Genomic DNA, 15,151 nt, shown 5'->3' with positions numbered 1-15,151 from the left:
CTACTGCATAGAGGTGATCTGTGCATCACCTCTATGTAGCAGAGGCGATCGAGTAGTGGATGCTTCTAGCCTCCCATGGAGGCTATTGAAACATGCCAAAATTTTAAAAAAATATGTTGAAAAATGTAAAAATAAATATATATAAAAGTTCAAATCACTCCCCTTTCACCCCAATCAAAATAAAACAATAAAAAAATCAAACCTACAGATATTTGGTAACACCGCATTCAGAATCTCCCAATCTACAAATAAAAAAGAGGATTAGCCTGATTGCTAAACGGCGTAGCGAGAAAAAAATCAAAACGCCAAAATTATTTTTTTTTTGGTCGCCGCGACATTGCATTAAAATGCAATAATGGGCAATCAAAAGAACGTATCGTATTGGTAGGTCAGTTTTAGCATTTAGTGAACCCAGCAAAAAAAACAAGTGTGGGATTGCACTTTTTTTGCAATTTCATTGCAATTGGAATTTTTTTCCCGTGTTCTGTTACACAACATGGTAACACCAATGGTATCGTTCAAAACTACAACTCGTCTGCAAAAAATAAGCCCTCACATGACCATATTGATGGAAAAATAAAAAAGTTATGGCTCTGGAAAGAAGGGGAGAGGAAAATGAAAAAACGAAAAAAGCTTTGTGGGTTAAGGGGTTAAATCGAGGCCACAAATGGCAGAATTTTGAGAGCACTTATATGTGATCCATGTAACAGACACACCACAGTTTTAACTAGATTGATTTTTAGAGCAGTATTATGGAAAGGATCTGGCTTTATTCTGCAGTGGAAACAAGCAGATGGAGCAGAAAAATTGTGTTTTCTGGATTATTTGTTAAGCAAAATCAGGATTAAGATTAAAAAAAACATATTCCTGGCCCTGATACCTGGGGCCATGTCTAGAAATATCTGTAAAAACAGCAGCAGCAGCAGACAGAACTGAAATGGACCCTCTTGCTATGTGCACTGCAGTCTTCCACATACACTGCCTGCCTAGCACTGCTATCTATGCAGCTGGATTAGTCCTCAGAAGGACTGTTAGTTGAGATGGATATGTGCAGAATATATTGTGGTATACCTACACGAACTAAGAAACAATCAAATCTCTCCCTAGGTCAGCATCAACTCTCCCTACACTGCCTGATTCCAGAGTAGACTGTGACGAGCATGGCGGTGTCAGGTTTGATATAGACCTGATGACGCTGTGCCGTCAGCCAATCACTGTAATGCCACAATCAACATGGCTGTGGCATTACAGTGTTTGGCAGACAATTACTGCATGTTCATTGGCTGTCTAAAGAGCACCAAACATGCAGGGAAGGGACCCAAGCACCCGCTGAGCAACCCAAGAAATACTCGGCGAGCTCTGAGCATGTGGAGCAGTGAAATGCTCGGACGAGTACCGAGTAGTGGCAAGCATGTTTGTTCATCACTAGTAGGAACATAAAGTATTTGTGATACTTCTTTGACTTTTTTTTTTACAGCTGGCAGTATCTGAGTCTTTAATTTCTGCATATATAATAGCATTATATACACGTTATATTGTAACTCCCAGGATTTTTTCTGGATCCTTCTATGGTATACCTCCCTAACTCTGTTGTTTCTCATTTATTTTAATTTGCAACACTAATAAAAATGTGTTATTTCCAGGACTTCCCTCCTGACAGCACCACCAGGAGGTTGTCCTTCATACCCTTGATATGGACAGTAAACACAGAAGAGGTTAAATAGCCCCTCCCCACCTCCACCATTCAGTGTTTTTCCTGTCCCTATCAGGGACAGATGCAGGAGAGGAGCACGAGTGTGCAAAGATCAATTACCTGACTGGAAGCTCCATTCCTCAATTTGGGGCTCTGGGGCAGTGGGCGATGATGTAAGCCCACAATACCACTGATACCACGAGAGGTCCCTCAGTGGTTGGTTGAGCTGTGAACTCCCGATGTCGGCCGCATTCCCTGGAGGACCCTGGGCTGCAGCTGCTGCGCGGTGCCCTCTGTGCATGCGGTCTCGAGACTTATTCCTCCGTTGTATAGCATGCCACGAGCGTGTGGCAGAGAAGATGGTGCCGCTTGCTGGGTCGGTGTCTCCCTCCATTCCGGGGCGCCATGACACAGAATGTTGCATGGGTGACGATTTCCGGGGCGGCGCTGGGAACTGCAGGCCATTCAGTGCTCATTGATGGGGTGTGGCTTCTTCAAGACAGCAGGTCTGGTCAGCATGCGTTCGATGGGGCACGTGCGCTGTCTGAAGGAACACCTGCAAGATTGTGATGGGCAGCAGCTGAGATCAAAAGGAGGACGAATCAGATGTCTTGAAGGCGGGTAAGACGGACTACTTAAGACAGACAGCTGACGGCACACACTGACTTAAAGGAAAGGCTCAGTGTGAGCCGAAACGTTGCCCAGACATATGGGTCTGAATAAACAACACAGCTTTTTCACTTTGGATAATCATGGAGTACTGCCTTCATTTTTTCTACTTTGTCTAAATTGGGCAAGTGTTGGACCGACTTTCTGGTAATTCTCCTGATGAAGGGGTCAGATAGACCTTGAAACGTGTTAAATAAACCACCAGAATTCTTCAATATATCTGAATTTGTATCATTGCGGAAGCGTGGATTTAAATTATCTTTTACAAACGTCTCAAACATCACCCAGCATAACAGAGCATGCTGATCTCCATGAATACTCAGGCATCATGCAGCTTGAGTCTGCCTAAAAAGGCTTAGGAAAGTGACATCAGAGGTGTCTGCTGGGTTATCATGGCAACTCTGTGTGCAGATAAGCAGAGAATACTAGCTACAGGAGGAGGATGGATAGCCTAGAGACGCAGCTGTCACAGGTGAGTTTAAACAAGCATTTATACATACTCCATATTTTATGGTGACAGATTCCATTGCTTTTAGCTATTAATCTATATTTTTTACATACTATTGAAGAATTATATTTAAGGTTAAATGGTATCGGTAAACTTTATTCAAATATACTCTGCATTCTGCTCCATTGGCAATAAACCAGATAACATTGGAGATCATCCAAAGAATTACATCACAGCTGTTCTCTATTGATATATCTTGAAGGATATGTGAAGGTCATTCTTGGAAACATCACAGTGTGAACATAGCCTTAGTTTGCCTTGTAATTACATTACGCTAGTTTCTTCATCCCAACAAGGGAACCTAAAAAAGGCCCCATTGGTGTTTTGAGAACTTCAAATGAAGCTTAATGGAGAAATGTCCCAGATTTTTCAGGCGAGACTTCTCTTTGAAGTATCTTTCTACAATTTCCGAATTAAGGTCTTTGCCTGCGCTGAACAGTTGTAAGCCCTAAGTATAGATTCACAGAAATTGTAAACTGGAGTCTGACAATGCCGTCTTTAAAGGCATTTATATCAGGACTTGACTCATTTTTTAAAATACATTTATTGTATATCGGAGCAGAAAGCAAGCCTTGTCACTAGTTACTGAAGAATATGGTATGCAGTCATAAATGTTTTAAAAGAAGCCTGACTTACCAAGCATTGAGAATCCTGTAAGATAAAATACAGCACACAGACATAGTTCAGATATACTAGTGTACAGTGAGGTAATGTGATCCTAGTCCTTGTAGAGAAGTTTATTCGGAATACAAATTGCTGAAATTGAAATCCAGATGGTGAAGAGAAAGTTGGGAGGGTATGTTCATTTTGCTCTTCACTTCAGGGAAGAACTACCATAGCAAAGTATTAAGCTGAAGAAAAGTGTAATTGAAGTAAGCAAAATCATTAGTCAGCTTTATTAGAAACAGTTTATTTCCACAAGGCGTGGCAGTAAATGAGTTCCACGTAGAGGAAATGGCAGCTTATCTATGAGCCTAGCAGTCTCAAATGCTGCTCAGCTGTAATTTGCAGCACCTAGGAAAGAGGAGTGAAAGCGCATGACTCCATTGAAGACTATAAAGTAATGGCCAGTTGAATTGCAAGCAGTGAGTTTGCATACTGTGCTACTGTAATGCCTGCTGCAGAGCAGTAGCACACAACCTCCACCATGGGGTGCAGGTGACGGAAAACAGGTACACTCACAGTGAAATAGCAGAGCAGAAGGCAGGAGCCACTAGGTGGAGAAAAAATAGTCAGACAAAGCCAGGTCAGCAACAGAGAAGGAACAAAGTACCAGAGGTCACAGTAATACATGTGGTCAGAAACAAGCCAAAGGAGTCGGAGCCGACTGGGAGCTGGAAAGCCAGAGACGCAAGACAGTCAAACAGGTCAGAGGACAAGCCAGGTCAAATACCAAGAGGTCATCATGACACGGAGAGCGAGAACTATAATGGGCAAAGTCACAGAGGAACACAAGAATGGGACCAAGGTAAACGGGCAGAGGATAAATCAGGGTATAACGGGGTCAGCTGCTCAAGCCAGAGACAGGAACTAAAACTGACGCTTGCAGGTAACAGCAGACTGAAATAGCCAGACAGATCCCAAAATGAGGCAGAGATTAACCCCCGTATGACCATCCTGGGGAGAGAATAATCAGAAGCAAACCCCGACTGGATCATGACTGTACCCACCTCTCTATGGGGGCCACCGGACCCAGATTTCCCCAGATTCTGATCAGGAAATGCCCGGACCAACCTTTCTTCATGGACTGAGTGAGTTGGTACCCAAGACTGGTCCTCTGGACCGTAACCTTTCCAATGGACCAGATACTGAAGTGAATGGCAGAGCATCTAAGAATCCATGATCAGTTCCACCTTAAACTCGGTCTGATCATCCACCAAAACAGGAAGCGGATGAGATGGAGAGTCCCCTGAGAAGGATACCCACGGTTTCAAAAGAGCCTTATGAAATACAATGGAGATCCGCAGTGACGGGGGCAAGGTGCAAGCGAAAGTGATGGAAATTTGAAATCAAGAAAAAAATGACCACCTCGTCTGCCTCGGGATTAAACTTTGGCCGACTCGATGTAAGACAGGTTCTTGTGGTCCATGATGATCATGATTCGATGACTCGATGGACAGCCCCCTCCAAAAAATGCTTCCATTCATCAAAAGCCAATTTATAGGCTAGTAACTCCCGGTTACCCACATCTTAATTATTTTCCACAGAGGAAAACCTTTTAGAAAAGAAGGCACAGGGTCTTAAATTGGTTAGCGTGGTGGGCCCTTGAGACAACACCTCCCCCACTCCCACCTCCGAGGCGTCCACCTTCAAAATACATGGCTTAGACTGATCATATTGAATCAGTACAGGGGCAGACATAAATCTTTCTTTTAAAGAAAATGCCGCTAAAGCTGGAGCTGACCAATTTTTGTTATCAGCCCCCTTGAGAGTTAAATCAGAGAGGGGTTTAACCACCTGTGAAAACCCCCTAATGATTTTTCTATAGTAATTAGTGAAACCCAAAAATCTCTGAAGACCCTTGAGATCCTTGGGTTGCACCCAATCAGCAATAGCCTGTACCTTTCCAGCATCCATGCAAAATCACTCAGCAGACAAACTAAACCCCAGAAAGGACAATTCTTGCACAAAAAATGAACATTTCTCCTGTTTAGGAAAGAGAGAGTTCTCCTTGAGACTCTGAAGAAGGTCATGGAGATGACCCATGTTTCATTTTATCACCAGAATATATAAGGATATCATCCAGATACACCAGCATGAAGCACCCAATGAAATCCAAAAAAACATGATTAGTGAAATTCTGAAATACCGCTGGTGCGTTAGTCAGACCAAAAGGCATAACCAGGTTCTCAAGCAAACCCTTGGAGGAGAGGAAAGCCGTTTTCCACTCATCCCCCTCTCACATGCGGATGAGATAATATGCTCCCTTGAGGTCAAAATTAGAGAACAACCTGGCACTGGACAATTGATTGTACAAATCAAGAATAAGTGGGAGAGGGTAAGTATTCCTCACAGTGATCTTGTTTAATTCTCGAAAATCAAGGCATGGGAGTAAGCCACCATCTTTTTTTCTTCACAAAAGAGAATTTCATCACCACAGGAGACACAGAGGGGTGAATTTGCCCTTTGCAAAGACTATTGGAGATATACTCCTTCATAGCTGCCCACTCAGGGCGGGAGAGATTGTATAAATGGGCCTTGGGCAGTTTGTCACCAGGGACAAGATAAACAGCACAATCAAATGGGCGTTGTGGTGGTAGAACCTCAGCCTCCTTTTTGGACAATACATCCTCAAAATCCTCCAGGTACTCCGGAATACCATCCAGACTGATGGATGACACAGACACATTAACAAAGCATTCTTTAGAACAATTAGGACCCCAATTAACAATGCTCCGAGATTCCCAATCAATGATAGGGTTATGTAACACTTACCAGTGAAACCCCAACACCTGTCCCGAAGGTAGATTGTCTATAACAAAACTTGTAATATGTTCTTGATGATAGGACCCCACCTTAAGCAAATACTCCTCAGAGATAAACTTAGCAACATTCTTAGTGAGGGGTGTTTTATCAATGGCCATATTAATGGGAGTTTCCAACCTGACTGTCCCTACCTTACATTTGGCCATTAAATCAGAGTCAATCAAGTTCAAAGATGACCCACAATCCACAAAAGCTGAAGTAGAGGTACAATTGTTCTTGACACAAAATTCTACTTCCAACAGTAGTTTAAGAGATGAGGACAAAGGTACCTTGACAGTTACCTAGACTTAGGCTTTTCCCGGACCTTGGGAGTAGGAGGACAGGAGGGACAGTCCTTTTTCCAGTGTCCCAGACTACCACAGTAACATAGTAACATAGTAACATAGTTAGTAAGGCCGAAAAAAGACATTTGTCCATCCAGTTCAGCCTATATTCCATCATAATAAATCCCCAGATCTACGTCCTTTTACAGAACCTAATAATTGTATGATACAATATTGTTCTGCTCCAGGAAGACATCCAGGCCTCTCTTGAAACCCTCGACTGAGTTCGCCATCACCACCTCCTCAGGCAAGCAATTCCAGATTCTCACTGCCCTAACAGTAAAGAATCCTCTTCTATGTTGGTGGAAAAACCTTCTCTCCTCCAGACGCAAAGAATGCTCCCTTGTGCCCATCACCTTCCTTGGTATAAACAGATCCTCAGCGAGATATTTGTATTGTCCCCTTATATACTTATACATGGTTATTAGATAGCCCTCAGTCGTCTTTTTTCTAGACTAAATAATCCTAATTTCGCTAATCTATCTGGGTATTGTAGTTCTCCCATCCCCTTTATTAATTTTGTTGCCCTCCTTTGTACTCTCTCTAGTTCCATTATATCCTTCCTGAGCACCGGTGCCCAAAGCTGGAAACAGTACTCCATGTGCGGTCTAACTAGGGATTTGTACAGAGGCAGTATAATGCTCTCATCATGTGTATCCAGACCTCTTTTAATGCACCCCATGATCCTGTTTGCCTTGGCAGCTTCTGCCTGGCACTGGCTGCTCCAGGTAAGTTTATCATTAACTAGGATCCCCAAGTCCTTCTTCCTGTCAGATTTACCCAGTGGTTTCCCGTTCAGTGTGTAATGGTGATATTGATTCCTTCTTCCTATGTGTATAACCTTACATTTATCATTGTTAAACCTCATCTGCCACCTTTCAGCCCAAGTTTCCAACTTATTCAGATCCATCTGTAGCAGAATACTATCTTCTCTTGTATTAACTGCTTTACATAGTTTTGTATCATCTGCAAATATCGATATTTTACTGTGTAAACCTTCTACCAGATCATTAATGAATATGTTGAAGAGAACAGGTCCCAATACCGACCCCTGCGGTACCCCACTGGTCACAGCAACCCAGTTAGAGACTATACCATTTATAACCACCCTCTGCTTTCTATCACTAAGTCAGTTACTAACCCATTTACACACATTTTCCTCCCAGACCAAGCATTCTCATTTTGTGTACCAGCCTCTTGTGCGGCACGGTATCAAACGCTTTGGAAAAATCGAGATATACCACGTCCAATGACTCACCGTGGTCCAGCCTATAGCTTATCTCTTCATAAAAACTGATTAGATTGGTTTGACAGGAGCGATTTCTCATAAACCCATGCTGATATGGAGTTAAACAGTTATTCTCATTGAGATAATCCAGAATAACATCCCTCAGAAACCCTTCAAATATTTTACCAACAATAGAGGTTCGACTTACTGGCCGATAATTTCCAGGTTCACTTTTAGAGCCCTTTTTGAATATTGGCACCACATTTGCTATGCGCCAGTCCTGCGGAACAGACCCCGTCGCTATAGAGTCCCTAAAAATAAGAAATAATGGTTTATCTATTACATTACTTAGTTCTCTTACTACTTGTGGGTGTAAGCAGAGTCTCCCATGATGTTGTCATCTCCTCTCCCTTTCCTTAATGGTGGTGACCCCCACCTCCATGGGCTCGGACTGAGGCATAGCATCAGGGTTACTCCGAAGCAAAGGACCTTCTCACTGCATGACACCCATGCAGCAAAGGGATGGGGGCAGTGTTCTGGAATCACTGCGTTGAGAAACACGTGATGGTGTCTCCGCGGTGTTGGATGTTTTGGTCTCCCCGAGGCCAATCATCTGTGCCTTTATACCCATCTCCCTTAGTCTTCGATCCATCTGGATGGCCTATGTCATAGCCTCCTCCAAAGAACTAGGTGGTGGATGGAGAGCCAGAACTTCCATCAAATGGTCAGACAGTCTGTTTTTGCTGCAGTCTCCCCCCCAAAAAAGGGAGATTTAAATTGACAACAAGTTTATATACTCCTTCTACCTTGTTTCACAGTACCATATAACAGTTGTTATTTTGGTTAGATTTTCCCAAACAATGAGGAAGTCTGGTGGAAGAGGCCGTGGGCGGTCGTTGCCAGCTAGTACTGATGGTGGTGGTGGTGGTGGAGCATCTGGTGGTAGCGGGAAAAGCAAAATATTACCTAAGGCTGGAGGTGTTGAGCCAGCGTCATCGTCTGGCTACACAAGGCCTCGAATGTTCCCTTATCTGGGAGTAGGAAAACCGCTTTTAAAGCCGGAGCAGCAGGAAAAAGTTTTGTCTTTCCTTGCTGACTCAGCCTCTAGCTCTTTCGCCTCCTCTTCAGAAAGTTCGAAATATCAAAGCAGCGAGTCATCAGTGGATGCTCCCGGTCAGGAACAAGTCACTTCCTTGTGTCCTTCACCCAAAAGCAAAAGTGAAGGATGCAGCAGGCGACAGTACAGTTTACTCCATAGAGCTCTTTACACATACCGTGCCAGGGTTAGAAAGGGAACTAGTTAACAGGCCATTACAAGATGAATCGGACATGGGGTGCACAGATCCACAGCCACAGCTAGATTATTATGCTGTTCCATTGACTCAGATCACTACATTGCCCTCGCAATGTACTGAGCCAGAATCTGACCCTGATGAGACTATGGTGCCCCAACCCGAACGCTAAAGCATCTTACACGGTGACATAGAGGAAGGTGCACATAACATTGAAGAGGAGGTGATAGATGACCCATTTGTTGACCCAGATTGGCACCCATTTGGGGAACAGGGTGCTGCTGGCAGTAGCTCTGAAGCGGAAGAGGATAATCCGCAGCAGGCATCTACATCGCAACAACTTTCATCTGGCAGGCCCGTATCTAGCCAAAAACGATTAACAAAACCAAAAACACTTTTAGGACAGCGTGGCCATCCAGTGAAAGGAGAACCGCGTGCAATGCCTGAAAAGGTATTCGATAGTAGGAAGAGTGCAGTGTGGGGATTTTTTAACCAAGATCCAAATGATCCACGTAAAGTTATCAGTAAGAAATGCTCAAAGACCTTTAGCAGAGGGAAGAATGTCCAAAATTTAAATTCAACGTACATGCGTAGACTTGCAAGCCTGGACTAACTACCAAACGTCCCGTACCATTGGTGCACCCATTCAGAATGAAGGTACTCAGCAATGCTACATTGCTTTCCTCACTGTAAGCCCACCGGTTAGGACACCACCAACAGCAAATGTGGAGGTATTGTCGCAAGGCCAAAGCAGTCAGGGAATCACAAGGTTCTTGGTAGGAAACATTGTAGGTAGGCCAACATCAAGAATACCATCACCAACCCTCTCTCAATCTGCCATGTCCACCACCACCCCCGCTAGTTCCACCATATTCAGCTCTCCAGTCCAGCTCACCCTAGAAGAGACTCTCATTAGGAAAAGGAAGTACTCATCCTCTCATCCGCATACACAGGGTTTGAACGCCCACATTGCTAGACTAATCTCGTTAGAGATGATGCCCTACCGGTTGGTTAAAAGCGAAGCTTTCAAAGCCCTGATGGCCTAAGCAGTACCACGCTATGACTTACCCAGTCGACAATTCTTTGCGAGAAAAGCCATCCCAGACCTCCACCAGCATGTCAAAAGACCGCAATGTCCATGCACTCAGGCAATCAGTCAGTAGAAAGGTGCACCTCACAACAGATGCATGGACCAGTAGGCATGGCCAGGGACATTACGTGTCCATCACAGTGCACTGGGTTAATGTGGTGGATGCAGGGTCCACATGAGACAGCCATAGTGGGACAGTTCTGCCTAGCCCACGGTCTAGAAAACAGTTGGCAGTAGACGTTTGACACCCCTCCTCCTTCTCCTTCTCCTCCTCCTCCAGAAGCAAAGGCTCATCCACAGAGCACAGTCGCCCGACCACTCCATCTGCAGCTGCCAGTGTTGCATACAAGGTGTCACATTATGGAACAGCTAGTGATAAGCGTCAGCAGGCTGTGTTGGAAATAAAGTGTTTGGGCAACAACAGACACACCGCAGAAGTACTGGCCGAGTACTTGCGGCAAGAAACTCAGTCATGGCTGGGCAGTGTACATCTTGAGGCAGGCAAGGTAGTCATTGATAACGGAAAGAATTTTATGGCTGCCATAGCCATTTCAGAACTGAAACACATACCTTGCCTGGCTCACACCTTGAACCTGGTGGTGCAGTGTTTCCTGAAAAATTATCCGGGGTTACCAGCCCTGCTCCTGAAGTTGCGAAGACTTTGCTTGCACATCCGCCGGTCGCCCGTACACTCCAGCCGTATGCTGAACCATCAGCGATCGCTGAAGCTTCCCCAGCACTGCCTAATAATCAACATTGCAACAAGGTGGAACTTCACACTGCACATGGTTCAGAGGCTGTGTGAACAGAGGCATGCTGTAATGTATTTGTGGGAGGATACACATACATGGGCAGGCAGTTGGATGGCAGACATGAAGTTGTCTGGTGTGCAGTGGTCGAAGCTACAAGACCTCTGTCAAGTCCTTCAGTGTTTTGAGGAATGCACACGGCTGGTAAGTGCAGATGACACCATCATAAGCATGAGCATCCCACTAATGCGTATGCTGATGCAAAGTTTGATGCACATTAAAGAGCAGGCGTCTGCGGCCGAGGAGGAGGGAGGCCTTGATGACAGTTAGCCATTATCTGCTCAGGGAACTCTCCAGGACGAGGTGGCAGATGAAGAGGAGGAGGAGGATGATGGGGATGAATATTTATGGGAGAAGGATGCTTCTCAGGGGGCAATAGAAACTGGTGGCATTGCAAGGTGAGGCACAGGGTTTTTGCGGGAGACAAGATGTTGATTTGCAAGAAAGTGCTCCTCAACCAAGCACAAGCAGTGAATTGACACCTGGAACATTGGCCCACATGGCTGATTATGCCTTGCGTATCCTGAAAAGGGACCCCCGCATTATAAAAATGATGACCGATGACGATTACTGGTTGGCCTGCCTCCTGGATCCACGATATAAAGGGAAATTACAAAATATCATGCTACATGAGAACCTTGAGCAAATATTGGCTACAAAACAAGCAACTCTTGTAGACCGTTTGGTTCAGGCATTCCCAGCACACAGCGGCGGTGATGGTTCTCACACGAGCTGTAGGGGGCAACGTGGCAGAGGTGTTAGAGGTGCACAAATCAGAAGTGGCATTGGACAGAGGGGTTTTATGACCAGGTTGTGGAGTGATTTCACAATGACCGCAGACACGACAGGTACTGCTACATCAATTCAAAGTGACAGGAGACAGCATTTGTCCAGTATGTTTACCAACTATTTTTCCTCCCTTATCTATGTTCTCCCTCACAGGTCATTCCCCTTTGATTACAGGGCATCAAAAATAGACACCTGGCCTGAATTGGAAGAATATGCTTTACAAGAGCTCGCTTGCCCAGCTGCTAGTGTGCTATAAAAAAGAGTCTTCAGTGCTGCTGGTTCAATACTGACCAAAAAAAGGACTCGTCTGGCTACATGAAATCCACCATAGGCCATTTTTATACCTCCCTAAATTTTCTGACTTCCCCCACAGGGCCGTGGTCACCACTTGGTGCAAGCACCTGTGCGAGTGCCGTTTGCGTGGACAGGTGGGTGTACCCACTTTTGGGCGATGGCACTGGCACAGGGTCCCTCATAGTACAATGAAGTGTCTCTGACGTTGGTGGTGCACACTCAACGTCAGACACACTGTCGTAATATGAGGGGCCCTGTGCCAGTACCGCCGCCCACGAGAGAGTGTTCCACCCTGCTCGAACAGTGCTCTACCACTTGCAATACTTACCTCTCCCTGCTTCACCACTGTGTAGTCTGTGCTGTTAAATCCTTCAATGGCACTGCCAATACAAATTTGTTGAAATCATAGATTATAGTTAAAATATACAAGGGCCCTGGCCTCCATTTAGACAAGTTAATACTTTGCGCTTACTACCACTGTCTGCTACTCAGCAGAGGAGGCCACCTCAGTACCTAGCTATGCCGCCTGGTTAGTCCTGTTACCAATTTTGAACTGCATTTAGCCTACTTTATTATTTGGGCCTACTAACTGTGACTGTGCCACTCATTACAGTTGTCCTCCACTGAACAAAGCTATGCCGCCTGTTTAGTCCTCTTACCAATTTTGAACTGCTTTTAGCCTACTTTTTTATTTTAGGCCTACTAAGTCTGTCTGCGCCACTCATTACAGATGTCCTCCATTGAACAAAGCTAAGCCGCCTGTTTACTCCTTTTACCAATTTTGAACTGCTTTTAGCCTACATTTTTATTTTAGGCCTACTAAGTCTTTCTGCGCCACTCATTACAGCTGTCCTCCATTGAACAATGCTATGCCGCCTGTGTACTCCAGTTACCAATTTTGAACTGCATTTAGCCTACTTACTTATTTAGGCCTACTAAATGTGTCTGCCTCCTATTACAGTTGTCCTCCACTGAACAAAGCTGAGCCGCCAGTTTACTCCTGTTTCAAATATTAAACTGCATTTGACCTACTTGTTTGGTTGGGCCTAATAACGGTGTCTGCCGCTGCTTGTTGTTCTCCTCCACTGTACAAAGCTGAGCCTCAATTTCATCCTGTTTCAGATATTAAACTGCATTTGGCCTACCTGTTTGGTTGGGCCTACTAACGGTGTCTGCTGCTCCTTGTTGTTCTCCTACACTGTACAAAGCTGAGCCTCAATTTTCATCCTGTTTCAGATATTAAACTGCATTTGGCCTACTTGTTTGGTTGGGCCTACTAACGGTGTCTGCCGCTGCTTGTTGTTCTCCTCCACTGTACAAAGCTGACCCTCAATTTTCATCTTGTTTCGGATATTAAACTGCATTTGGCCTACTTGTTTGGTTGGGTGTTATGATAGGCAATTCAGGAACACAATGTACATAGCGATCAGAGCACACACAGTGATCTGACAACAACCCAAAATAACAGAACGAGCTCTGAGACGTGGGAACTCTGTAGACCGCAATTCCTGATCCTCTCCAAACACAACTAGAGGCAGCTGTGGATTGCGCCTAACGCTCCCTATGCAACTCGGCACAGCCTGAGAAACTAACTAGCCTGAAGATAGAAAAATAAGCCTACCTTGCCTCAGAGAAATACCCCAAAGGAAAAGGCAGCCCCCCACATATAATGACTGTGAGTAAGATGAAAAGACAAACGTAGGGATGAAATAGATTCAGCAAAGTGAGGCCCGATATTCTAGACAGAACGAGGATAGGAAAGATAACTTTGCGGTCTACACAAAACCCTAAAGAAAACCACGCAAAGGGGGCAAAAAGACCCTCCGTACCGAACTAACGGCACGGAGGTACACCCCTTGCGTCCCAGAGCTTCCAGCAAAACAAATAGACAAGCTGGACAGAAAAAATAGCAACAAATAGCAAAGAAGCACCCAGCTATGCAGAGCAGCAGGCCACAGGAATGATCCAGAGAAACACAAGTCCAACACTGGAACATTGACAGGAAGCATGAATCAAAGCATTAGGTGGAGTTAAGCAGAGAAGCAGCTAACGACCTCACCAGATCACCTGAGGGAGGAAACTCAGAAGCTGCAGTACCACTTTACTCCACAAACGGACGCTCCCAGAGAGAATCAGCCGAAGTACCACTTGTGACCACAGGAGTGAACTCTGCCACAGAATTCACAACAGTTGGGCCTACTAAAGGTGTCTGCCTCTGCTTGTTGTTCTCTTCCATTGTACAAAGATGAGCCTCAATTTTCATCCTGTTTTGGATATTAAACTGCATTTGGCCTACTTGTTTGGTTGGGCCTACTAAAGGTGTCTGCCGCTGCTTGTTGTTCTCCTCCACTGTACAAAGCTGAAACTCAATTTTCATCCTGTTTCGGATATTAAATTGCATTTGGCCTACTTGTTTGGTTGGGCCTACTAATGGTGTCTGCCGCTCCTTGCTTTTCTCCTCCACTGAACAAAGCTGAGCCTCAATTTTCATCCTGTTTCAGATATTAAACTGCATTTGGCCTACTTGTTTGGTTGGGGCTACTAACGGTGTCTGCAGCTGCTTGTTGTTCTCCTCCACTGTACAAAGCTGAGCCTCAATTTTCATCCTGTTTCGGATATTTAACTGCATTTGGCCTACTTGTTTGGTTGGGCCTACTAACGGTGTCTGCCGCTGCTTGTTGTTCTCCTTCACTGTACAAAGCTGAGCCTCCATTTTCATCCTGTTTTGGATATTAAACTGCATTTGGCCTACTTGTTTGGTTGGGCCTAATAATGGTGTCTGCCGCTCCTTGCTTTTCTCCTCCACTGAACAAAGCTGAGCCTCAATTTTCATCCTGTTTCAGATATTAAACTGCTTTTGGCCTACTTGTTTAGTTGGGCCTACTAACGGTATCTGCTGCTCCTTGCTTTTCTCCTCCACTGAACAATGCTGAGCCGCCTGTTTACTCATGTTACCAATTTCGAACTGCA

Source organism: Ranitomeya imitator, chromosome 4, assembly GCF_032444005.1.
Source record: "Ranitomeya imitator isolate aRanImi1 chromosome 4, aRanImi1.pri, whole genome shotgun sequence".
NCBI lineage: Eukaryota > Metazoa > Chordata > Amphibia > Anura > Dendrobatidae > Ranitomeya > Ranitomeya imitator.
Note: the sequence above shows the minus strand (reverse complement) of the source record.